At 33.2% G+C, this 23,936-nt stretch overlaps 2 long non-coding RNA genes across 30 annotated transcripts; one reads left to right on the top strand and one right to left on the bottom strand.

The window, feature by feature from the left end:
- Positions 1–5,118: 5,118 nt before the first annotated feature.
- LOC103450400 (uncharacterized) lies at positions 5,119–13,087 on the bottom strand. Of its 29 annotated transcripts, none has more exons than XR_011579891.1 (13): positions 12,770–13,087; positions 12,634–12,687; positions 12,030–12,163; positions 11,757–11,914; positions 11,101–11,174; positions 10,616–10,742; positions 10,389–10,456; positions 10,099–10,153; positions 9,882–9,955; positions 9,701–9,793; positions 8,883–9,023; positions 8,729–8,809; positions 5,119–5,440 (listed from the first exon to the last, which is right to left on the bottom strand). It is a non-coding gene; the product is annotated as an uncharacterized lncRNA (long non-coding RNA). The 29 variants fall into 29 exon arrangements; XR_011579889.1 differs by having other exon boundaries at positions 10,432–10,456; XR_003772544.2 differs by lacking the exon at positions 9,882–9,955.
- Positions 13,088–13,203: 116 nt separating this feature from the next.
- LOC103450305 (uncharacterized) lies at positions 13,204–15,351 on the top strand. Its single transcript, XR_531541.4, has 4 exons — positions 13,204–13,390; positions 14,423–14,501; positions 14,591–14,673; positions 15,120–15,351. It is a non-coding gene; the product is annotated as an uncharacterized lncRNA (long non-coding RNA).
- The last annotated feature ends 8,585 nt before the right edge of the window (positions 15,352–23,936 follow it).

The raw sequence follows: 23,936 nt of genomic DNA, 5'->3' as shown, positions 1-23,936 counted from the left end.
GTCTCTCAATTTGTGTTGCCTTTCTGATTCTGGCTTCCGCATGTGTCAAATGATAGAAACCGGCTGAAGGCAATTTTCTGAGGCTTGGTTCTGCTCCATGGGTCACTGCCCTGTAGATTAAATTATCAAAATTCGGTGTTTCCACGTTGCCGATTCCAATTAGTCGTTGCTAAGAGGATCAAATTGGTGAATTTCGAAACGAAAACGTTTTTTCCTAATTGATTTCCTTGCTTTTGCCGATTATTGTTGGCTTTAATGCATGTTGATTTTTTATTTTCAATAATTTTGCTAATGTGGTTTGCGATTTTTGTTCTTCATTTTGTTCAGATTTTGTTGTTTTTAGGTTTTTTTGCTTTCCTAATTTTGAGTGAGTTATTTGTGATCATTTTGCATTTATCAAAATTAAACTAGGGGAAATTGGTCTCTATGTTGTACCAAATCTTTACAGATTACATTTGGCTTAGTTTTGTTGATTTTATTTGGTCTATGTAACTATTTTTTGCCTGATTTTTCTTAATCTTATATGCTTGGGTTGTAAATTGTGGCTTTCCAGTATTTTGATTTTGTGGTCTTTAACTAATACACAATTTGCTCTGAGGTAGAACGAAAAGAAAGTCAAGTATACGAGTGAGTTAGAAAGTAAGGTGTGACTATTTTGAAGCACTTGTGATGCTGCTGTTATATTTTCTGTCCTGCTTTTTTCCAGTTTGGAGATGCACTGATAATTGTTGGATTAAAATGGATTTGTATTTTTTGGGAAGAAATGAGAGGAGTCGTTGGAATTTTAGAAAGCTTTGTGTTTCTACCTTTTATGTGACAGAGGGAATACAAACAGGGAGAGGAAGAGGGAAAACATTAGTTTAGATTGCAATTTTAAAAGTTTTTATGTTGTTAGTGTTGGAACCAATGTATTTTGTTGGGAAATTGATAATATGTAAAGTTCTTAAGAGCCTGTTTGGTATCCTATTTGAAAATTTTTATCATTTCTCAAAACATTTCTTAAGAATATTTCTTGAAAACAATTTTTTTTAAGACTCAAAAACTTGATTGGTTTGCGATTTAAATTTTTTAAATCTTATGACTTAAACTTGATTGGATTGGAGGAGAGACGAAAAAGGTTAAAAAAAAGAAAGAAAGAAGAAAAGAGAGATAGATTTGGAGTGAGATGAAAGAAATGAGTGAGTTTAAGTTTAAAAACTCACTTTTTATGTTTTTAGAGACTACATTTTTGAGTTAGTCTTGAGTTCAGTTTTTGAAAATAGTCCTACCAAACAAATTTTTAAGGCCTGAAACTTAAAAAGTGTTTTTGAATTTAAAAAAATTAGATTTAAGTACAGTACCAAACATGCCTTAAGATTTTAGAAAGATTTTTCTTTCTCAGTTTTATCTGCCGAAGGGAACACAACTCTTACATATATGATTTCAAGTTGTCCCTTTAGAAATTCAAGCTCTATTAAATACATGAGGTGTAAAAAACTGTTTGTTATATTTTCAAGTTTTTCTGATTCCTGAAAAAAAAAAGCATGCTTAAGAGTAATTATATTTTAATTTTTATTGAATTCAGGTAACCATCTTTAGGTTTTTTGCTTTGATTTGAAGAATTTCTTACCCAGGAAAGCCAGGGCTTCCTGATGAGTTCCATATATGGCATCTTTGTTTTATTCAAATTTGGGGCGTTTGTGATTTTGGATTTATGTGCTGTCTTATCAACTCTTAATGTTGAATTAGGTAGCTATTAATGTTGGATTAATCAAAGTTGGGCATCAGTTCATATGTTTTTCAATGTTTCTATTCCGATTTAATAGTGTGATGCTGATTTAGGCTATAAATTCAGAGGCTTTTGAATAGCCAAATTTGCAACACGGATTTCAGAGGTTGTTGTATCATTAGCTGAAATATGCTACATATAATCCTTAGACATCATTTTTCACTTTGATTAAGATGTGTGCCTACCTTCTCAGTTTTTACCATTGTAGATGCGGGTGGTATAAATTTTTATTTAAAAAATTGAACTCGAAATGAAAACCCAGGTGAAAAAGCATGGAAACAATTCTTGCGTAGAAATGACTTCTGGGAATGAATTTTGTTGAGATTTAATCCCAGCTATTTGATAAGAGTCAGGTTTTATAACTTAAACCATTTCCAATAACTATTTGGTAATAGGATGAATAATTAATCGTCAAAAAGTGAGTTCATACATATGAAATCCTGTTTAAGCTTACTTTTTCCCTTATGAATATTTCTTAATCTGATAGGTTGATGCTTGGGTTATTGAGAATTTTGCCTCGGTAGCAAAATATCTATCTGCCCAAATTATGGGACACGGCTGTAGTTCTTATTTTGATAATTTTTTCTTCTTTGATACTTTTCATGTGTATTCACTTGGGAAAAGTACTTAAGTCTTAATGATATTAATGCTGCAGGATATAATTTCTTCTGCAGCCATAAAATCTATAAACAGATTTCCAAGTTTACAAGGAGGTTGCTGGGTTGAGTTTAGTTACACAGATAACGCTGCAGTATACCATACAAAGGCTTTTTTTCTTTCCTTTTCCCCATTCTTGGGATATTGGTTACAAAATCCGTTTTTAGCATAGGTGTGAAATTTACAGTAGGGGTTAGTAAGTTAATTAGTTAATTTCATTCTCAATGTGCACAAATGTTGTTCTTGCATTAATTCATTTTCTTTGTATCGAAATTGAATAAATCTAATTCTCCTTGATATCCACTCATTCTGCTAAGATATTTATGTTGTTTCTCTCATGCTCTATCACAATATATCAGTTACTTTAATAAATTTAGTTCTAAACGTTTTCTCAACATTGATGATCTTACAAAGCTCAGTGATGTACTCATCTAATTTTGAAGTCTTTTTAATGAATAGTTTGGTATTTAGGCAGCTTTGATCTTTGATTTTAAATATAAGATTTTGTTTGATTCTTTCTGATCCTCAGTTTCTATTGTCATTTACGGTTTAATGGACATTCTTGAATCACATTGGTTAACACCAAACAAATGGTATGTGTCATATTTCTCTTTTTCTATTCCTTTTCTTTCATACAGAGTTTTGTTTGAATGCCATCATTTTCACAGCCCCTTATACACCTTTGATTCAAACTTCATCGTTCTTTAAATATCTGTATATATTATGCTCACACTTTTGTAATCCTGCAGCAACGCGCGGGTACTATTTCTAGTTGTATCTAGATTTAAGGGGAAGATTCTTTCGACGAAAAAATTAAAGGGGGAAATCCAAAAGACAAAAAATAAAGGGGCGGCAATGAATTAATAATTTGCGTCACTCCCTTTACAACGAACCAGGATGACTTTAGCTTATTCGTCGGCTTGAATGTTCTCAGCCAACAAAATTTTGGTAGGCATAGGTCCAGATGTTTGGAGCCGACAAAGAAAATTTGGGTAAATCGCTAAAATGGTCCCTGAGATTTGCATAACTCAATCATTTTGGTCCCTGAGATTCCAAATCGATAAAAGTGGTCCCTTAGATTGTCCACTATCTATCATTTTGGTCATTCCGTTAAAAACTCCGTCAAGTGTCCCGGAACTCTTGACAGAAAGTTTGGGCAATTTTCAAAACTTCGTAACTTAATCGTTTCTTAACCAAATTCGATCCATGATATATCAAAATGCAAATAGGAAAGTGTAGAATAAGATTATACCTATTTCGAAGCCCAATGGTTGCCGGATATGGTCGGAAAATAGCCTCAAAGTTGACCGATCCGAGTGAAAACTTGAAAACTCGCCAAAAACTTTTAAATGTTCATAATTTCTTCAATACTCAACGAAATGAAGTGATTCAAAAACAAAAACCATACTTCTCGACGAGACAAAGAGAATGATACTTTGTTGGACTGATAAATAGCCATGGTTTGATCGGAAAACTCTCGAAATTGGATTACTCGAAACCAAGACAGCCACTTTCGAGACTTTTTCCGGCCAAAACATGGAGATTTAGCCGTAAAAAAAGGACCATTCTCTTTGTCTCGTCAAGAAGTATGATTTTCATTTTTGAATCGCTTGATTTCGTTGAGTATTGAAGAAGTTATGAACGTTTAAAGTTTACTCTGGAGAGTTTGCAAGTTTTCACTCGGACCAGTCAAGTTTGAGGCTATTTTTTAGGACATCTCCGACAACCATTGGACTTCGAAATAGGTATAATCTTATTCTACAGTTTCCCATCTTCATTTTGATATATCATGGATCAAATTTGGTTAAGAAACGATTAAGTTACGATGCTTTGAAAATTGCCCAAACTTTCTGCCAAGAGTTCCGGGACACTTGACGGAGTTTTTAACGGAATGACCAAAATGATAAATAGTGGACAATCTAAGGGACCACTTTTATCGATTTGGAATCTCAGGGACCAAACTGATGAGTTATGCAAATCTCAGGGACCATTTTAGCGATTTACCCAAATGTTCTTTGTCGGCTCCAAACATCTAGACCTATACCTACCAAAATTTTGTTGGCTGAGAACATTCAAGCCGACGAATAAACTAAAGTTTGGTGAAAACATCCTGGTTCGTTGTAAAGGGAGTGACCCAAATTATTAATTCCTTCCCGCCCCTTTATTTTTTGTCTTTTGCATTTCCCCCTTTAATTTTTTCGTCGAAAGAATCTTCCCCTTAAATCTAGATACAACTAGAAATAGTGCCCGCGCGTTGCTGCGGGATTACAAAAGTGTGAGCATAATATATACAGATATTTAAAGAACGATGAAGTTTAAATCAAAGGTGTATAAGGGGCTGTGAAAATGATGGCATTCAAACAAAACTCTGTATGAAAGAAAAGGAATAGAAAAAGAGAAATATGACACATACCATTTGTTTGGTGTTAACCAATGTGATTCAAGAATGTCCATTAAACCGTAAATGACAATAGAAACTGAGGATCAGAAATAATCAGACAAAATCTTATATTTAAAATCAAAGATCAAAGCTGCCTAAATACCAAACTATTCATTAAAAAGACTTAAAACTTAAAAATTAGATGAGTACATCACTGAGTTTTGTAAGATCATCAATGTTGAGAAAACGTTTAGAACTAAATTTATTAAAGTAACTGATATATTGTGATAGAGCATGAGAGAAACAACATAAATATCTTAGCAGAATGAGTGGATATCAAGGAGAATTAGATTTATTCAATTTCGATACAAAGAAAATGAATTAATGCAAGAACAACATTTGTGCACATTGAGAATGAAATTAACTAATTAACTTACTAACCCTACTGTAAATTTCACACCTATGCTAAAAATGGATTTTGTAACCAAAATCCCAAAAATGGGACAAAAGGAAAGAAAAAAAGCCTTTGCATGGTATACTGCAGCGTTATCTGTGTAACCAAACTCAACCCAACAACCTCCTTGTAAACTTGGAAATCTGTTTATAGATTTTATGGCTGCAGAAGAAATTATATCCTGCAGCATTAATATCATTAAGACTTAAGTACTTTTCCCAAGTGAATACACATGAAAAGTATCAAAGAGAGAAAGAAGAAAAAATTATCAAAATAAGAACTACAGCCGTGTCCCATAATTTGGGCAAGATAGATATTTTGCTACCGATGCTAAATTCTCAATAACCCAAGCATCAACCTATCAAAATAAGAAATATTCATAAGGGAAAAAGTAAGCTTAAACATGATTTCATATGTATGAACTCACTTTTTGACGATTAATTATTCATCCTATTTCCAAATAGTTATTGGAAATGGTTTAAGTTATAAAACCCGACTCTTATCAAATAGCTGGGATCAAATCTCAAGAAAATTCATTCCCAGAAGTCATTTCTACGCAAGAGTTGTTTCCATGCTTTTTCACCTGGGTTTTCATTTCGAGTTCAATTTTTTAAGTAAAAATTTATACCACCCGCATCTACAATGGTAAAAACTGAGAAGGTAGGCACACATCTTAATCAAAGTGAAAAATGATGTCTAAGGATTATACGTAGTATATTTCAGCTAATGATACAACAGCCTCTGAAATTCGTGTTGCAAATTTGGCTATTCAAAAGCCTCTGAATTTATAGCCTAAGTCAGCATCACACTATTAAATCACGTTATTAAATCAGAATAGAAACATTGAAAAACATATGAACTGATGCCCAACTTTGATTAATCCAACATTAATAGCTACCTAATTCAACATTAAGAGTTGATAAGACAGCACATAAATCCCAAATCACAAACGCCCCAAATTTGAACAAAACAAAGATGCCAGATATGGAACCCAAAGAACTCATCAGGAAGCCCTGGCTTTCCTGGGTAAGAAATTCTTCAAATCAAAGCAAAAAACCTAAAGATGGTTACCTGAATTCAATAAAAATTAAAATATAATTACTCTTAAGCATGCTTTTTTTTTTTTTCAGGAATCGGAAAAACTTGAAAATATCCCAAACAGTTTCTTACACCTCATGTATTCAATAAAGCTTGAATTTCTAAAGGGACAACTTGAAATCATATATGTAAGAGTTGTGTTCCCTCCGACAGATAAAACTGAGAAAGACAAATCTTTCCAAAATCTTAATAACTTTACATATTATCAATTTCCCAACAAAATACATTGGTTCCAACACTAACATAAAAACTCATAAAATTGCAATCTAAACTAATGTTTTCTCTCTTCCTCTCCCTGTCTGTATTCCCTCTGTCACATAAAAGGTAGAAACACAAAGCTTTCTAAAATTCCAACGACTCCTCTCATTTCTTCCCAAAAAATACAAATCCATTTTAATCCAACAATTATCAGTGCATCTCCAAACTGGAAAAAAGCAGGACAGAAAACGTACCCAAAATATAACAGCAGCATCACAGGTGCTTCAAAATAGTCACACCTTACTTTCTAACTCATTTGTATACTTGACTTTATTTTCCTTCTACCTTAGAGCAAATTGTGTATTAGTTAAAGACCACAAAATCAAAATACTGGAAAGCCACAATTTACAACCTAAGCATATAAGATTAAGAAAAATCAGGCAAAAAATAGCTACATAGACCAAATAAAATCAACAAAACTAAGCCAAATGTAATCTGTAAAGATTTGGCACAACATAGAGACCAATTTCCCCTAGTTTAATTTTGATAAATGCAAAATGATCACAAATAACTCACTCAAAATTAGGAAAGCAAAAAAACCTAAAAACAACAAAATCTGAACAAAATGAAGAACAAAAATCGCAAACCACATTAGCAAAATTATTGAAAATAAAAAATCAACATGCATTAAAGCCAACAATAATCGGCAAAAGCAAGGAAATCAATTAGGAAAAAACGTTTTCGTTTTGAAATTCACCAATTTGATCCTCTTAGCAACGACTAATTGGAATCGGCAACGTGGAAACACCGAATTTTGATAATTTAATCTCCAGGGCAGTGGCCCAAGGAGCAAAACCAAGCCTCAGAAAATTGACTTCAGCCGGTTTCTATCGTTTGACACACGCGGAAGCCAGAATCAGAGAGGCAACACAAATTGAGAGACAGTAGTGGAATGGAAACAAAATAGAAAGAAAAGAGAAAGAAAATCAAAACTGCCAATTGAACCCATAAAAACCCATGACATGATGTAATTAAATATTTTACCCCAAAAAAGTTTAAAATCTAAGCATAGAAACAAAATACCTAATATTATAAAAACAAAATTCATATACAAAAACCATCCAAAATTCATATGCAAAAAGCATCTGAACATCGAAAACCACCAAGAAAAATTTAAAACAACTATACCAAAGAAGTAAAAAAAAAAAAAAAAACTCACCCAGGAACTGTAGACCTTTGACCCAAAAAAGGAACAAAATTCGTAGCGATTGAGGGATTTTGAACGCAGGAAATTTGTATCAACCAAACTTTTTTCTAGCAACCAAAAACAGGCTCACTGATTTCGCACAGATAATTTGGGGGAGAGATGAAAAGATGAGAGGGCAGTTTGAGGTAGGTAGAAAATTGATGAGAACGGCGAGAAAATAAACCAAATCCCTCAACAGGTGAGATAAAAAAGGCATAGGACTTTTCGGGTAGCTGAAGACAGCCCACCTAGCGGGGGCAAAAATTACATTTAACTGTACAAAGCAATTCAGCAGCACCTAAACCCCAAACAAATCAAGGGCATTTCCGCCCTTTTACTATTGCTGAACAGTGCTAAAACTCAACTGAGTTTTAGTATATATAACTAGAAATTGTACCCGCGCGTTGCTGCGGGATGGAAAACTGTATGAAAAATATGCAACTTTATTCTCTCCATAAAACAAATACAGTAAATTTTTTATAATTAGATAATAGAATACAAAAATATCAATGTGGCAACGTAAATGTAAGCGGTGAGAGAAGCTATCCTAATTATAACCCTATTTGTTTTTATTCAGGCTTGAACAAAGAAGCAATCATTTTTACTTTCTATATTCCCAAATTCGATTACCCTTACCCAACATCGTTTGTATTAAAAAGAAAGGGTTGGTTCATACATAACAATCAATTGTTCATTGTCTGTAAGAAAGAGGAACTTGTGTGTTATGCAATTGGAGGAGAGGGGTTTTGAACTTGGGTCATTTTCCTAAATTGTAACCAAACAATGTTTTCGTATTAGTTAGTAAATATTTGGCCTTAATCACTAACTTGGCCTTAATCCCCATGAATTAAATACTAAAATGAATTATGCTAAATACGTGACGAATGCAAAAACAAATGTTAATTGAATTAATAATTAGTGACTTACTCAATAAGCTCAAAGTCCTTTTCGCGTAGGCTAGAGTAATGGCTTGCATGAGGAAAGTTGAAGATGACATCAAATTTTCACCTGCCAAAAGCAGGTGGCAATCATTAAACTAATAGCTTATTGTTTAATAGAGTTGAACTTCTGAGACACTTACACTTTCAGAAAATTTTGGGCTGGGAATTCCTGCTGCGAAGGATCTGAACAATGGGGTACATTTAATAGGAGAAGTGAGCTATGTACTTCACGATGCAACTGCGTAGTCTTTTTGTTGCTTCAACACATGATGAAAATATTTCTGGGAAAAGAAAGATTAGATAGGTCATCAGGAAAGATTCAATAGGAAATGTAATGTATAATTTAAAAACAGTTAGCTATTATCAGCCAACATATCTTATTTGTTAATCCATTACTTTGCTTTTCGGAAACAATCCCTTTTTCACAATCACCAACATGATTTTGTTGTTCAATAGGAATTGAATGTGACCCTGGTCGAATCTCCTAAATCAAAACTCTAAAGTACAAAGATTCATCATATATAGGACTTTATCCCGAGAATCGAGGACACCTCCCTGTGTCTGGTTTCATGTGAACACCTTACCTTATATTGCATCCCATTAAACTACCGCAACAACATACTGACACAATGAACATGGAAATCCATATACTATTTGACAATACCAAATCAAGCAGTCTCTAAAGATTAGAAACGGACCCTAGAAAGCAGAAACCCTATCTCATATGCATTAAAACAATTAGCAAATTCTTAGTGAATCATCACAAAAAAGGTATAGAAGAGTAACCCAATTTCTTATTTCAAATTTAATCAATATTTTATCATTAATGAAAGCAGAGTCTTTCCATTTAAACCAAACCCATCAAATTAAACGAACAATTAAATCCAACCCACACTTCAAAATCCAAACTTTATATCAAATTAAGAAAAGAAAAAAATCAATTTTTTTTTGTGCTCACCAGTCGCCAGTTTTTGGGTGCCTGCTCATGGGAGGAACCTCAAAAGTGGGAGCCAAATGCATCCCTTTGTACTTCCTCTTGTCATCCATGCAGCTGAGGAGAGATATAGAGAGAGAAGAAACTATAAATTTGGTGAAAATAAGCAATTGGGTAGTAAAAAACAAAGATGCTTTAGCCTAGCCTTTTAAGAAGCTGAAAATTGAACCAAACTATATGCACTGGGCAATTGAGACTCATCCAAAACAAAGGAAATACCTGCATAGAAGTATTAACACATTAAGTAAAAATTAAAATTATCTCAATTTGAAGCTCATCATGCGCAGAAAACGAAACCAAAACAAACAATCTAACTGAAAATTTGAAATTTAGACCAACTGAGACGAACAAAAGTCATTTACCATGGAAGATTATCACAAAATCACAGGACTCAGACAATCTAAAATCGAGCGGATTCTACGGGATAGAAGAAAACACAAAAGTTATTGCGGCGGTGGAGCAAATAGCAGAAGGCAGAGTAGAAAACCCCATTTCAGATACCTCTCAAAAATCAAAACCCAATTGAGATTTTGCTGTTTTCATTCAAATTCAATAATTAAAAAATAAATTAAAAAAAAATCATTAAAATTTAATAATGGTCACAAATATAAGTAAAATTAAAATTAGTAACTAACAAAAAATAAATACCCACGTCAATGAATATTGCATATGGAGGGTCCTGGAGAAAGCTTTACCTCTATCGTCTTTAGAAATCGCCCCCTGAAAGCACAAAAGAAGCAAATCAAACAGCCATGCAGAGCATCCAAACGCACAGACAAAATTACAAAAGGAAAATTTAAACACAAAATTCATATGTTAATCGAAAACCACATAAAAAAAAAAAATAATCAGGCACACTGAGAAAGACACAAAACTCACCAGAGTATGTGGGTAAACCCGAACTAAATCTCTGCAGGTTGTGCCAAAAAGCTTCTCACCAGATTTGCCAATAATTAAAGCATTCATTTCATTGGTTTCGTCCTCAAGGACCAAGTTTAGTTTGTACCTGCGTATAAAAGTTTAAATTAGATAAGATTGATCATCAAAAATATATTTCTTAAACAAAGCCAAAGAAAACACGTTAAGAAAAATTGTTTAGTGTTTACTCTTTCTGATCAAGACATTTTGAAGATCAATTGATATGAAGTACGTGAAAAAGAAGAATGAAAACTTACGGAAGAAAAGAATTTGAACAAATTATTTGACATAGTGGATAACCATTTGAGTAAATAATGAATGTCAAATATTTTTAATGAAATTAGTTTTTTAGCAGTATTGTTTACATTTATTTATTTTGATTTAATATTTTTCATTTATATATTGACTACTTGAATCGGGATTTTGAGCATAAATATTCAACTGACCTGTAAAAAGTGGACCTAATCCTTGGGGATGTGGCAATACATCTAAGAAATTATTCCATCGAACATTTTCTCCCCTAGATCCAGGAACAGACTGATTAATTAACATATACATAGGCAATGAAAGACAAATGCAGAATCTAGATTTTTAAACCCATCATATGATGAAAACTTTGATTGACTAATATCAATTTAGAATTTTCCAATACCACTTAAGTGGGAAGCATAGATTTTTCATTTGTATATAACTATAATTAAACTGTTTCTATGAAAGACACCATTATGACAACAATAATTTTAACCAATAAGATGGAATGGATTTCTAATTGCATAACATTAAAAAGGTCGTACCCAGTGCACAAGGCTCCCGCTTTACGCAGGGTCTGGGAGAGGTAAATGTCGGCTAGCCTTACCCCCATTTATGGAGAGGCTGCTCCCAAGTCTCGAACCCGAGACCTACCGCTCATGGGCGAAGGCACTTGCCATCGCACCAAGTGCGACCTCTTTCTAATTGCATAACATTGAGATTTAAAAATTATTAGAACACCAATAATTGTAGGCAGTAAATTGTAACATGAGGCATAGGCAAAAAAGAAGAAATGCAAGAAATATTTTGTGCAATTGGTGATAAAAGTTAATCATAACATGTTAAAAATTACCTAGGAGTTGGTAGCTGGTTTGCATGTTTTTGACAAATCCATTGCCCAATTGTTCGATATTTGTGCATTTGTTTGGCACTGTTTAGGCAAGCACTGTACCACCAATCGTAGTGTGCGTCAAACTGCTTGACAGATTCTTTGCGGAGAAAGGTTTCGTTCTGTAAAACAATTTAACAAAGACTTGTATAAGCAGGATTAATAATATTGATATTTTTAACCAAATGTGTCAACATGCATTCAACATTTTTAACAAAAGATAAACAGATTTAATACCTTGTACAAATTTGGATCTAAAAAAGCCAACTCTTCAATTGTTACCTTCTTTGCTGTCTGCAATATTTGAGCTTTACTGGCTTGTTTTGTAGAGGGTAGCAGTATTTTTAAAAGGCTCTGTGCATTTGGAAAAGCTGCAGAGTTTAAAATAGCACATTAGTTGATACATTTTGTGAGAGTAGCCTTTCTTGTATTGTAAGAGCATATAACATTTTTTTTAAATAAATTGTAAACGAACTTACACTGATTTTATGAATTTACTTCCGGAATATCTGGATCAATGAATAAAAGCGAAGAACCAGTGGTGTTCAAGACTATCTTATTTGTGTGTTAAAAAATTATTGAAAAAATGCTTGTTAAAAAATAGTTTGAATATATTTAGCCAAAAAATTATTGAAAAAATGTTTGTTAAAAAATAGTTTGATATATTTAGCCAATTTAAAATCAAACATAAAATTGCATCTATGAAAAGGCTAAATTTGTGTAAATAATCTCGGTATAGCATATAATAGTTAATTTGGTTGTCAGCGTTGGTATTTGTATAGATGTGCAGGAAAAAAAATTAAATGAAGAAAATGTAATAGTTAATCTGGAAATCACCAACCTCAACATGCACCAATTCTCTCAGAAGAGAGATCACCCAAATTGGAGCGAAAATCTGCGAACAAATTGATGGGCAAGACAACCAAAAATGAAATAAAACTGGAAAGCAAAACTAAAAAAATCTGAATATCACCAACCTTAATATGCACCGATCCTCTCAAAAGAGAGGCTTGAAACAAAACGGCGAAAAAGACAAAATCGATGCAACGCACAGATCGCAGCCAAAAATAGAGAAGAACAGCGAACAATGATTGCAAAAAATCAAAGATCGTGTCTCGCCGGAGATAAAATTGCGAAACAAAAAGGAAGAAATCGAGAGAATTGAAGGCACACAACGACAATGGCCGAGGAAAGCAGAAGCCCTAAAGCAGAAAATGGAGAAAGGTAAAGTGAAACACATGAACGGAAGGAGAGAAAGAAACGACAGAACACCTTTGGGATGAATGGGTAGAACTGGGAATTCACTGCACACATAAGGAAAAGCACGGCAAAGATAAGAAAAATTGGAGGGTATTTCCGACATTTTACTGTTCACGAACAGTGAAAAGCCCTATTATTTTTGGATAACCGTCCCTCTTCTCTCTCTCTCACAAGCCACAAAGCGCCGCTCTTCGCTTTCCGTCGACATTGTTTTTTTTTCTTTCTAGGCGTCGCCGTCGCTTCATCTACTCTCCGTTGCTGTTGCCGTTGCCGTCGAAGGGCCCCTGCTATTCTAGCTTAGAAATCTCCAATACAGAGTGTTTCTCTTAAACGTTTGGGTAATGTTTTCAACCCTATCTATTCTAATTTTTCCCTCAACTCTCTATTTAATCTCAATTTTATGGTTCCTTCCTTAGACTGTTTTCCACTGTAATTTTGAGGGGTTTTCGGCAATGATTTGATTGAGGATCCTTAGTTAGGGTTTGTAGTTTATCTTTCTGGGTTTCCTGGGATTGAGGATGCTTAATCCATGTTCTGGAAATTACTTTTAACTTCAATTTCTGGGGAACTTCAATCAATCTGCAGTAATAATTTTATAGTTGAAATTGATTGTGAGTCTTTGCAGCATAATAATCAATTCCTCTGTGTAATCATTTGAAATTCGGTCATGGTACTTGTGAGATTGTCATTCTCTGTATATTTTACTGTTTCAGTTAATAAACAGTTTTTATTTTATTTTAATTCCAAGCTTGACTGTGAAACTGAATTAGCAAGAAAAATGGTCTCAAGATGTTAAGAGCAATGAAATTACGTTGATGGGGGTGGTGTGAGTAATGGCAACCATATACTTGATAACAGCTTCTTACATTTACAAGTGCCTTGTGATGGTGAATTCTGATTTTAAAGTATGTTGTAGTTTGTGTTCTTGTTTGTGCTGGCCATTTGATCTAAAACTGGGAATGCTACCTTTTTGGTTTCTGAATTCTTAACCAATTTGAGCAGGCTGTAGTGTCATGCCTATTCAAAAGTGAACAAAGGTAAGGTTGTGATTTTATTATCAATTTAAAAAATGTGGTTTAGTATTGTTTTGGCATTTTGGTGAAATGAGTTTGTTTGTACCTAACTGCAAACCTTTTAATTGTTTGCTCATGATTTAATAGTTGACTTAGTATCCATTACTTACTTTAATCATTTTTTTTAATTTATTTTTTGCAACATGTGTTCACGTGGCTGAAATTCTGTGATTAGTTTTCTTCCTTGAAACTTTTGGAATCAGTTTAATCCTATCCAAATATGAATTATTTCTTTATGCAACATAGATACCTTTTGGTTTGTTGGCGAGGCATTATTTACTAAAGGTGGTTTTATAGGAACTGCTTATGAAGAGAATGAAGTAGCAAATTTTTAATACAATTGTCAACCCTAAAGTTGCAGAATGAATCTAAGGGTGTAAGTTTCCTTACAAACTTAGTTAGACTTGAAAGTGTTTATTTGAAAGTTTGCAAGTTTTATTTCTCTTCATTGACAAAAATTCATAGATTGGCAGCTTGTGACATGCTAACTTGTAGTAGTAGAGGGAAAGGCCTGTTATCATGGACAAAGAATGCGTTCACTAGTCAAGGTTAATTTCAAATCCCTGAACCCTTAAATGTTATTGTACAATTGTATGTGTCGGTTTGGAGCATGTTGTTACAACTACTACTTTGTGCTGAAAGCCTTCATTCACCATGTAGTCATTCAGTAAATTTATCTTTATTTAACTTCATCACAAATAGCTAAGCCATATACATTTTGAATTTTAAATAGAGTGGATGGTTCACATTTAGGATTGTCAATATGAGCTACAGCTGCATGAAAGGATTTATAAGGTTTTGGTGGAATAAGTGAAGATTCATTTGGGTAATTGATGACTAGTAACTTGAAATGATCTTCAAATTATACACAGCAGAGATATTATTAATTGTAGACGGTACTTTTCTTAGTATATTGGCAATGTGTTTGTTGGCTAGGAAGTTGTGTCATATGTGATATAGGTATTAATCTTCTCTGTTGGGTATTTTGTTACAGGTTCTTTGCTCTCAAGTATGCTGCAGGTGCAAGATGGTTGTGATTGTGCAGGTGCTAGTGCTAGATGGTTGTGATTATGCAGGGGCAAGATGCAAGATGTGTTGTGATGCTACATGGCAGCCAATTTTGAGGAATGACAGTAGGATAATTTTATTATGTGACATGCTTTTGTATAATTACTCTAGATGTACGTTCCAAACTTATCGATCAATAAAGTATTATTTTTTAACAATTTTTGTGTATTGTATTTTGATGTGCATATGTAGTGGCTGAGCATTAAAGCATCTTTTTTATTTTTTTTATTTTATAAATTAATTGTCTTCCTGACGAAACTAATTTTGTTAGGAGAGAGAAGACTTTGCCGACGAAATATTCATGGCGACAAACACATATTGTTGGGTGAAAAGTATTATTTGTCGGCTTAAAAGGCCTTTATCGATGAAAATATTTGTCGGGAAAAATGTAAATGATGACAAAAGTTGAACCTTAGCCGATGAAATACCCAAATTCGTCGGGAAAGTTTTTGCACGATATGCTTTGCGCAACAAAATAGCCGATGAAAATTTTTGTCGAAAAAGACTCTTTGCTAACAAATTTTGACTTTTGCTGACAAACAAATTTTGTCTGTAAAGCCGAAATTTCTAGTAGTGGTACCATGCAATAATTTTAGATATATGAATATATGATACTTTTGGTTATTTATAGTGGAAGTACAATGATTTACATTTCTGTCTAGTCCCTTTACGTTACAAATCCACTGCTCCCAAACGTGCAAGCTCCAGTCCAACGCCAAAATCATACTTACGCAAGTCGAAAAATCAAATTGAAAGATTCAAACTTGTATCAATTCCTTGATTAGTATTTTGTGTTTGATGTTGGTAAACTAAAAGAATAACGGAATAATAACTCTATACACTTTGAATAGTTTCTCAACAGAGATAGGTTTGATCATCGGAATAAGTGAATCTATGTTCTAGGTTTGTTTCATTAGTGAACCTGGGCTGTAGGTTCTTAAAACTAGTGTTTACCCAACCCTGCAGGTTCATAATATCAACAAATGATGTAGGTTCATTTTCTTACCCTAAACCCTGAGCCTAAGACCTCTCACATACAAGTGAAGATGAATACTGCTAGACTATAGTACTAAGTGATGTAAATGATCAATCTTAAAATTAAAGAAATGATATCTCAATTAATTAGCTATTAGTTTATTTTTATTTTTATAGATACTAGAATTCATTAGCCAGGGCACGAAATGGCCAGAACGGAGTACACAGGGCCAACTAAGGCAAACGCATAAACATAAATGCATAAAACAGGGATTAAAAGAAGGGAAATTTAACGAAAAGCTCCCGGTACTGTTCATTTTAACGAAAAACCACATTTTTACACTAAAAAGTCAATCCTAGTACTATTCATTTTACCCTTTATTTTGTCCTTATCGTTAAAACTCAAAATTTTCAAGTTATTTTCATTAGTTTTTCTTTAAAAGAATGTTGCCACAAGAGGCCCAGACGTCATCCCACCAAAAGCAAACAGACATCCCTACTGTTTTGGAGGAGAAGGGAGGTCATCCTTGTTCAGGCTACATACAAAAGAAGATGAAGGCTTGTGTGCCCAGACTAAGTCACTGTTTTGAAGGACAAGGAAGGTCATCCTTGTTTAGGCTACATACAAAAGAAGATGCAGACTTGTGTGCCCAAACTAAGTCACTGCTTCAGAGGACAAGGAAGGTCATCCTTGTTCAGGCTACGTGCAAAAGAAGATGGAGGCCTGTACGCCTAGACTAAGTCACAAATGAGTGACTGGCCCTAACTTAGTAACGGACATTATGTTTGGACTATAAGTGCTCATGAAATTGGATGTATATCTAATTTTCTATTGATAAAATCTATGAATTTCTACTTCTAGGAAAGGACCCAAGCAATTTCGATAATACGAGCTCTATTTTATGAGAAATAAATTAAAAATAAGTGAAACAATCATTTAGTACTACGGTCTAGTGATATTCATCTTCACTCATAAATGAGATGTTTTAGATTTGATTCTCGCCAAATACGAAGTTGAACCATATTATTATGACAAACTCATTATAAGGTTTAACCCAATCCTCCACCATCTTAAAGTAGATACTATTATTTATTAAAAAAAAAATTATTATTGTTGGAAATCTCCGATATTTTAGTATAAACCACACACATACAAGCTACATGTGATTAACGTAACAACAATAATGATGTTTGCATTATATTTGCCCAGTTCGCGTTATGTACCCTACTATGACAAAGCATGTCCTAGTTTATTGGACCACCATAATAAAGTCGATGAACCGTCTATTTTTGCTCGGTATGATGGGGTCTCCATACACTGTACCCGATAGGCTCACCAAATATAAATAATACTTGACTATTCAAATAAGAAGTAGAAGGGGATTTATAAAACTTCAGTTTTATAATCAGTACCGGTCATATTATAAATTATTCTATAAAGATTTTATCTGTAAAAAATTTAGTTAAAACCAAGGTCATTTAGTAATTGAACTGTATAAAAACAAATGAACAGAATTTGTAAAAGCATTACGAACTTAAACATGACTTTCCATAATTACCCCTAACGGAAAGAGAGGAAGAATATAAGTTTCTCTCTTCATTCTCATCCCACGTGATCTCAACATTTCATATTTAAAAACCACCCCACGTGATCTCACCCTTTCATACTTAATGTTTTATTAATTTGCTTTCCAATGTAATTTGGACATCTAGTATTTAGGGATGGGCAAAATACCCATGAATTTGGGTAATTTAAAGTTCACGGTTACTGTTATGGGTAACCGTTTAGAGGAACAAACGATTATGGGTATAACCGTTTATCTGTGAAATTTAAATGGGCGGTTATCGGTATTACCCGCTATTATAACGTGTATCCATCGATTATGGGTATTACCTGCTATTATAACGGGTATTCATTTACCCATTTAATTTAATATATGTAAAATTTAAAAAAAGGAAAACTAATGAAAAGGGCTTGAAAACTTTGAATTTTAATGAAAAGGACAAAATAAAAGGTAAAATGAATAGTACCAGGATTGACTTTTTAGTGTAAAAATGTGGTTTTTCGTTAAAGTGAACAGTACCGGAAGCTTTTCGTTAAAGTTCCCTTTAAAAAACTAATCTTTATTTTTGTTTTTCTTTTTACTTTTGTAACGAATGTCATCTTTGTTTATATATTGTAATGTTCAATATATGACGGTTATAACTGCTTATAACGGATACTATATCTGCCACATACTGTATTCCATTGCCGCGGTATGTGCTTATCAGTGACTTCAATTCATCTTTGTTTATATATTTTGTATTGAGATCATAGAGCCTTCCCGGCATGTATCCGTAGAAAGGAAAGCTATGAGGTGAAGCCTCAGTATGGACGGAGAGGGGTAAGACCCAATGGGGGCACATGCCCGCTCTCATCCCATTTTTTCTGCATTACAAATTATTCAATTAATCATTTTCATGTTTTTTGCTTTGCAGATTATTCAATTAATTGTATTTAAATAGTGAAAATTCTCTTTTAGTTTTTAAATGCGTCTCCCTCATGTATATTTTTCTCACGCACTAATGTCTAAACCTTGTTGAGTTGCATGTATTTGGTTAATTAGTATAAAGGAGCATTAGATTGTCAACAATTAAAGACAAAATTAGACAATAGAGTAATAAAATTAGGCATTTTGAAATTAATTTTTTCAGCATTTGTAAAAGAACTAGCTTTATTTGTCCAAAAAAAAAACTCAAATTTTTTAAGGTGCCCCTCATAGTTAAATTTCTAGCTTCGTTCATGAGCCTCAATACAAGAATTGTCGTATAACACAAAAACTTAAAAGAAAATCTGGTCTAGACTAATGACAAGGTTCGAAAGAGAGTTTAGGACGGATACATACCATCATCTAAAATAGCATGAGAGGGTGGAGAAAGCCGAGCATTTGTGATTCCAGAACTAGCTAGGTTTTGTACAGACTGCTTTAAATTGATACCCATTATAACGATGTACTGTTAAGCACATACCGCAGTTATAACGAAAATTATGACAAATTTTTCTTTTGTAATTTTCAAGTTGTTAAAAAAAACATGTAGATGGGTGAAAAAATGGGTAAACGGGTAAAAAAAATGATAAACGGTTATGGTTAAATAAGTAAACAGTTATGGTTAAATAGGTACACGATTATGGGAATGGGTATAATCGTTTATAAACGGTTTACCTAACCGGTAAACGGTTATACGGGTACGAACATAAACTGTTATAGGTAAATATCCGCGGTTACCCGCCCATCAACCGTTACTCATCCCTACTAGTATCTCAACATGTTCTCTCTTCATTCCCACCCCACACGATCTCACCCTTTCATATTTAATGTTTTATTAATGGGAGCTGATTTTCACACACCTTTTATAGCTTTTCTCACACCCGTCTTTGTTCTAGGCCATCAGATTGAATAAATTAAACGAAAACAACAAACATGATTAATCAGGGGTGTGTAGGAAGCTATAAAAGGTGTGTGTTTATCATTTCTCTTATTAATTTGCTTTCCATAACACCTCCCTTCTTTGAGGCGTCACATCATGGTGCTCCCTCCCTTTTTTATTTAATTTTTTTTTCTTAAATTGTTGTCCAAATGCGTTTTTTTCATGTTCAAATGCTTTTTACATCACATGTTTAACACTTTTATTTTGTTTTAAATTTACAATAAATTCATAAGATTTTTAAAAAATATTTTGTAAAGTTCCATGGAGTTGTAATTATTTAAACATTCATCTCATTCTATAAAAATTTACCAAAGCACAAAGATAGATAATAAATTTACTTTACATCTGTCTAGTCCTCCTAAGCTCCAGTCTGCTATCCGAATAATACCTAACGACTTTTATAACCATGAGAAAGTGTGTTTTCTTCAGTTTCATAAATAATTATAATTTTGCAATAGTTTCGGCAATAGTGTGAATTATTTTTGGTTCAAAACCATAATTAGTGTGAGTTATTTTGTTCTAATTTCAGAAATGATGTTTATTTTGTTATCATTCATAAATAGTGTGAGTTATTTTGGATCAATTTCAGAAATAGTGTGAGTTATTATATTGTAGTTCCTGAAATAGTGTGGTTCATATGTTGTAGTTCCAGAAAAAGTGTGGGTTTTTATGTTGTAGTTTCATAAATAATGTAGGTTATTTTGGTTCACTTTCAGAAATATTTTAGTTTATTATGTTATAGTTCTAGAAAAAAATGTGGGTTATTATGTTTGAGTTTCATAAATAGTGAAGTTGTTTTGGCTCACTTTCAGAAATATTGTGGGTTATTATGCTGTAGATCCATAAATAGTGTGTGTTATTATGCTGTAGTTTCAAAAATAGTGTATGTTATTTTGGTTCACTTTCAAAAATAGTGTGGGTGATTATAATGTAGTTTCAAAAATAGTATGGATTATTATGTTATAGTTCCAGCAATAGTGTAAGTTATTTTGTTTTACTTTCAGAAATAGTGTGAGTTATTTTGTTATAGATCTATAAATAGTGTGAGTGACACACCCTGATAGCGATTTTACCACTTGTAAAACAAAGGGTTAAACCATAGAAAATTCTTGCAAGAGAACAAGTGTTGTAGTATAGAATGACTCAAGCAAGGTCGATTTCCTCAGGGACTGGTATAAACAATTTATGAGCTTTTGTGTATTTAACTTAGTTAACTCTAAGAACTACACTAATTCAACAAAACTAAATAATATTGGATGTGACTTAAACAAATATCTAAAATGGGAATTGGTTTATAGAAATAATGATTCAACTAAACAAAACAAGTAAATGAGAAAATTCAAGATAAAATAAATGATTGAAGAAAAATAGATTGACAATATGCTAGAGTTCAACCTTTACCAACAACACTCCTACGTAGCTATTCCAATTGCTTAAATAATTGAAAACACACATGCTTTGAAGGTTGGATTTTCCTTGTGTATGTTTTACTTGTGACATTCAAGCTAAAACGCATACCACTACATGCAACTTATCCATGATATTTGGATTAAATATAAACATGAGTGATTCATTAATCTTGGTGAAAATCCTTTTGTTAAACCATATAATCCCTAAGAGCATGATATTTACCTTAGGAGAGTACAATCCTCAATCACAAGAAGCACAACCAATTTTAACGTGACATTCATTCAAAATTGCATCCGATAACTTTTCTAAGCATCCTAATGGTGATCAAGCATCAAGGTACATAGATAGTTTAATTCAGTGATTGAAAATATCAAAGCAAGCATGTAACAACACTTAAGCAATTGAAAAATAAAACTACGTATTCATGTTGCGGCTCATGGCCTCACTCTAGCATAATAAATTAGTTACACATAATTATGTTCATACATAAAAATTTATCCATAAAACAAAATAACAAAGAAAGAAAACACCCGTTTTTGGTTCCTCCTCTGCTCCTGACTTTTTTTCCTCTGCCTGCTGCCCTCTCCTTCTCTGCGTCTGCTGCGTGTCTTCCTCTTGCTGCACACTGTCTTCTCCGTCCGTGTCTCCCTCTGTCGCGTCAGTCTCCCCCCATTTCTTTCTGCACTCTACCTTCTGTCTTCTGCCTCCGTTCCCCTCTATTTTTCTTTGCTTTTATCCCGTCAGTCTCCCTCTCTTTTCGTCCGTGTCTCTCCCACTTCTCTCTTATTATTCTTCTTTTTGTCAGTGTGCACTCCACTTCCTTCCTGCTTTCTTTTCTTTTATTCTTTCTGTCAGTGTGCCATCCTCTCTGTCTTTGTTTATGCTGTGTCCCTCTCCCACTGTCTTTCTTTTTTTTCTTTTTTTCTTTTTTATTCCACCCGTGCTCTCCCCACTTAAGCCTTAAGATGTAGTGGTATTGTAGTGGTCTGCAACTTTGGATAAGGATAATTGAAACCGGTATATTCTGGACCCATCTGCACATAATAACAGACTGGATTAGGTTCAATTAGACAAAACACAAAGTGTCCTGTCTCTTTCTTTTTATTTTTCTCCACTTTGCTTGAAATTAATCTTAAAGCAAATTTAATTGCACACTAACACAAGGTAAGGTAAAATGCCACCATTTTAACACAAAAACATAACAAAGACTTTAGAAATGGATGGTATAAATGCATGAAATATATGAGTGATCAAATACCCCCAAACTTGCATTTTTGCTAGTCCTCTAGTAAAACAAAACACAAAACAAAACCACTCATCTAAAACTAGACTCAACAACTTAATAGCCAACTTCTAAATTTCGATTTCAGAGATAAGTGCTAATCATGATACAAACAACCAAGAACTAATCAAGAGCTCAAAACATCATCCAATAATTAACCAAATTTCCTTCAAACAAAACGTTGAAATGCCATGTGTGAGCTAGCCATGTCAATGCAATTCCAAACTCCTTTAAATCATCATATGCAAACATGTGAGCTTCTCACAAGACATACGCTCATTCACTCATAAGTTTTGGTTAATGTGTTTCACTCAAGTGATCTCATTGTACATGCCACCATAAGCTTGATTGTCCACCTAACTCGCTTATCAATATTTAAGTAATACCTTGGATCAATAGGACTTTATTACGGTTGTAATGGGGCTAAAGGTGATAGGCTAATGAAAGAAAGGATATGGAAATCAAAAATTTTGAGAAAGTACACTTTGGTAATTTTCCAACACCTCAATATCACACCACCTCAAATTGAAAGCAAAATAATAAAACCTCGAGCACCTGTTACTCCCCAAATTCAACTTCAAAAGGAAGTTTATACTATGCAGACACATTTTTAACAAATCAACACTCTCCAATTTTCTTATATTTCGTTTTTTCTTTTTTCTTTTTTTTTCTTTTTTTTTAATTTTTTTATTTTTTATTTTTTATGAAAGAAACAAATCTGCAAAAGCTACATCACCCATCAAATTCACATTTCATTGTAATACACATGCTTTCATCCATCTTTCTACATAAATGAAACCCCCAAGAGCACAACCCATGTAATACTTTCTCAAAACAATAAGGAATCGATTTCTGTGTATGGGCTCAACTCCAATATTGGAGCAAGGTAAACAGATGTGGCTAACAAAGAAATGGCTTAGTTAAAGGCTCAACGGGCTACTACGGATAAACATAGCATATAAGGTAGGCATGAAAGGCTCAAACGATCCAAAGATGGCTTATATCACTTCCAAGTTATTACATGAATTGATTAATGAATCGAGTAGTATAAAGCAAGTTCTAGAGATACATGTACAGTGAGATCATACGCACAAGAAGGAATGAGATTGATGCATAATGGTTCATTCATGTATAGGCTCAAAAACTCACAAGGTTTACATAATCTCCCAATTATGCTCAAGTTTCACATTGACAAGACTAGGCACATTTATTTTTCAAGTTTATTTCTGGAAATCACAGTTAACACAAAGACAACGAAAAGAACTTAGACTTCTTGAAAGTAAGAAGGAAATTAAAATCAAATCTCATCATTGAATTGAGAAGTAGCTACAAACAACAATAAAAATGCAAAAACTTTTTTATTTTATTTTATTTTATTTTTTATTATTATTTTTTTTTTGAAAGAGAAATAAACTAACAAAATATATTTCCACCCCTAAACTTAATTATAGCATTGTCCCCAATGATAATGAAAGGAATTTTTGAACAATAAGACATAAAAATGGAAGGAAAGAAATATAAAATGAAATAAAGACACATAAAGAAAAGGAAAGAACACACCAATTTGTGTAGGCGAGGAGAGCAAATGTGTAAGTCATTCTTCTCTGC

This window comes from Malus domestica, chromosome 04 (assembly GCF_042453785.1).
Source record: "Malus domestica chromosome 04, GDT2T_hap1".
In the NCBI taxonomy this organism is placed as follows: domain Eukaryota; kingdom Viridiplantae; phylum Streptophyta; class Magnoliopsida; order Rosales; family Rosaceae; genus Malus; species Malus domestica.
The sequence above is the reverse complement of the archived record's forward strand: the minus strand, read 5'-3'. Positions and strand labels throughout refer to the sequence as shown.